The sequence below is a fragment of the Pinus tabuliformis genome, chromosome 8 (assembly GCF_031772625.1).
Source record: "Pinus tabuliformis cultivar Carrire ecotype Pingquan chromosome 8, CPIR1, whole genome shotgun sequence".
In the NCBI taxonomy this organism is placed as follows: Eukaryota; Viridiplantae; Streptophyta; class Pinopsida; order Pinales; family Pinaceae; genus Pinus; species Pinus tabuliformis.
The window spans coordinates 1,972,591,331-1,972,595,210 of record NC_142294.1 but is presented as its reverse complement, the minus strand read 5'-3'; the positions used below and the strand labels follow the sequence as shown (position 1 = coordinate 1,972,595,210).

General features: G+C 38.2%; 1 pseudogene; it reads left to right on the top strand.

Moving 5' to 3' along the window:
• Positions 1 to 676: 676 nt before the first annotated feature.
• On the top strand, positions 677 to 1,462 carry LOC149244351 (ATP-dependent 6-phosphofructokinase 3 pseudogene; annotated as a pseudogene).
• Positions 1,463 to 3,880: the final 2,418 nt, after the last annotated feature.

The window sequence follows — 3,880 nt, the reverse complement described above, 5'->3', positions numbered from 1 at the left end:
TATAATGAACCTAACACTTGGAGGAAGTCATGGGTGTTTTTCACGAACGAGGACTCCTATTGGATCAAATGTGTATGACAAGGTTCTAAAGAGATGCATTTTATTGAATAATTTGTCAAGCAATGATGTGAACATACTTTTATATTTATTTTTAGACTATTACGCCTAGAAAACTAAAATCCAAACCCCTTGCTGGATAATCCTGCTTATTCATCTGTCATGCAATACTTTTTCAATCCTAATGATTTAGTTGCAAACGATAATGTTGTGTGATTGAACAACCCAAGAGGAGTTCACTTTCGTCGGGCAGGTCCTCGAGAATGGATGAAGTGTGTGCTTGTGTGGTAACATGTGGTGGATAAAATCGCATGATCTAACATCTGGTTACTGGATAAAATCACGACAAAAATGCCACAGCTACTCTGACATGATCTAACATTTGGTTACTGGATAAAATCATGACAAAATGCCACAGCTACTGGGACGTGATCTAACATCTGGTTACTAGATAAAATTGTGACAAAAATGCCACAGCTACTTGGACATGATCTAACATCTGGTTACTGGATAAAATCGCGACAAAAATGCCACAGCTACTCGGACGTGATTTAACATCTGGTGGATTATGTCTGGGATGAATACTGTCATACGAGAAATCATATGTGGATTATATAATATGCATGGAGTTCAAGAGATCATCGGGATTGAGGGAGGATACAAAGGGTTTTATGCTCGCAATACCATTCCATTAACACCGAAGACTGTGAAGGATATTCACAAACGTGGAGGCACTATTCTTGGCACTTCAAGGGGTGGTCACGAGACATCAAAATAGTTTCCAACATTCTAGACCATGGCATTAATCAGGTTTATATAATTGGAGGGGATAGAACCCAAAGAGGAGCAGTTGTTATTTATGAGGAAATCTAGAAGCGTGGTTTGAAAGTTGCAGTTGCGGGAATCCCCAAAGATATTAACAACGATATTGCAAGGAAGCCCAATGGCTCATAAATGGCTATTGGGCCATTGGTGGTAAAGCCCAAGTTCCATTGGGGTAAGGTCCCACTTGGGCACACGAGACCCGCGTTCAATCCCCGCCCGCGGCTATTCAACACTCTGGCACATGTTAGAAGTAGAGAGCGTTAAGAATGGCATAGGCCTTGTCAAGTTCATGGGTCGCTACAGTGGGTACCTTGCCATGTATGCCACACTTGCAAGCCAGGATGTGGATTGTTGTCTAATCCCAAAATCACCATTTTACCTTGAAGGTGAAGGTGGCCTTTATGAATTTGTTGAAAAACGCTTGAAGGAAAATGGACACATGGTTATAGTTGTAGCTGAAGGCACTGGACATGAACTTGTTGCTGAGAGTGTGAAAAATATGGATTCACGTGATGCCTCAGGAAATTGGTTACTTCTTGATGTTGGCTTATGGCTCTCTAAAAACTCAAAGTTTATCTGACTGGTCGAATACCCTATGTTTGCTGGGGTAGTTGTGTATCTTTGTAGAAGGAGTCGTGGGCACTTACCTATTTCTACTGGGTATTATTTCAAAGAGAAATGGCAACAACATACTTGGAGTTGAGTCCCTTCTTCATTGGCTGGGCTTGAGGCATTCTTTCAGAGCAGAGACCAATATCTGGGCAAGACATTCAAACTAATGACAACTGGGAGAGTTTTCTAAGTTACAGGGAGCTGGCATACAGTGTTGGGCCTGTGTACTATCTCCTGGTGTTGTCTGCCTGGTCTGTAGAACCCCATTTTTCTGAGAAAGAAAACAATAAGTCAAATTTAATATTGGTTGGTTTTATCACTTTGTTTTTAGATGGGAATCTCTTATAAAATTTCCTGGTTCATCAGGTTCTCATGGGATAAAATGTGATAGAATTGGAAATGCGAAAGTAGCATATATGTTTTACGGGAAAATGATTTTCATCTTCTATAGTTTGTGTAATAGGAATTGTAGATGTTCTTTCATCCGAGGGATTTTGGGTTGTGTCCAAGCATGTTTTGCTGTGCTCAAAAAAAAAAATTAAAATACAAAATGCAAAAGACAATGGAAAATGACTTGCTTTAAATCACCTCTACGAGCTTCGATATGAAGAGAAGTCCAACCCCTGTCATCTATTTCATGAGACCTGGGCATCGAACACCTCCACACTAAATGGTGCTAGGATTTTGTCTCATGTTATAGAGGCATATTTATCCCCCCACCCCAGACTAGCCCTAAAGAAAAAGAAACAGAGAAAAGCAGAGCCAGTAACCGCTTATAAAACGAATGATAATTTTCCCTTAAAACCCAGTTGTTCAACTAAGAAATTCTGAAAACCACAACTGACTTGAAAACTAGGGACCTGCTCCCACCATGATTAGGGTAAAGATTTCACACAATTAACTAGGAAGTAATTCCTAGCCCAGGAAACCTCCACAGGTTCCCTAGCCCTCTCAGCCCAAGTTCAACAAGATGTAGTGTGTCCAAGATGAATAATACTCCCCTCCTCTTTCTCAAACAATTCCTCCAAAACCACAACCAAACCAAAACCAAAAGCAAGACCAAGGATCCATCTTCCTCCCCTCATCCTTCCCCTTTTATGCCCCCTTCTCTTCTCCACCTCATCCACCTCTCATTAATGTCGTAACTTCTCCTTCATCCTTACATTTGACTTCTCTTCTCACAAGTAAACATGAGAGGACATTTGGGAAGGTGATATGAATATAAAATTTAGGTAATTAATTGGAGAGGACTATGTCTTCTCCCAAGTAAATATTTTGGGGATGAGAGATTAATATATAAATTGGTAATTAATTGGAGAGGACCATGTCTTCTCCCAAGTAAATGTGAGAGGACATTTTTGGGATGAGAGATGAATATGTAAATTGGTAATTAATTGAAGAGGACCTTGTCTTCTCCCAAGTAAATCTGAGAGGACATTTTGGGGATGAGAGATGAATATATAAATTGGTAATTAATTGGAGAGGACCATGTCTTATCCCAAGTAAATATGAGAGGACATTTTGGGAATGAGGTATGAATATATATATATAATTTGGTAATGAATTGGAGAGGACTATGTCTTCTCAAAATTTAAAAATTTGGGAAGGTAAATTGGGAATAATAACAAAATTTATATCAGTACCAAATTTACAGTTTCACCAATGTAGGTATGTACCAATATTTCTTGATAATTATAAGTCCATATTTTAAGGAAATTTAAACACTTTGTAAAATTTGTGGGATAATATTAAATAAGGCATCACATTTATAATAAATTCAGTTTGGATGTCCCCTACTTCAAGACATGTTCCTTGATTTTCTCAAAAAAAAAATTGGGGATGTCCCACATCAGGTTGGGGTGTGTCCCTAGCATATGGGTGATGTTTTGTCCCCTATTTTCATGATGGGATATATGCACCCCATCACTGGAATGAATCCCCAATGGCAGGGGATGCTCCCTTAGAAATTTTGGAATTTTGACTTTTAGTGCAATTTTGAAAGTTCACCTCACACTAAAGGTTTCGAGGTTCCAAACCTTATGAATCTTCATCTTTAATGTTAATCCAAAATATAAATTATAACACTTAACAACATACAATATTTCAATCCACTTCAACCTCAATCCACCAAATGTAAGGATATCAAACATATGCCAACAAGTTTCAGTCCTTAGGGCACACTTTCCAAGCACAATTTAGATGATTCAAATCTAGATCATTGTAATTAATACAGATTTACAAGAGTAAATATACCTCATGTTGGGCCCTAGATATGTTATCATATTGGTTACCCAAACCTTTCATTTACAAGCCATATTCATACCTTTACAACATATTACGTAACTATTATATTACAAATTTTCACTAAATGCGTTCATTTTACCTT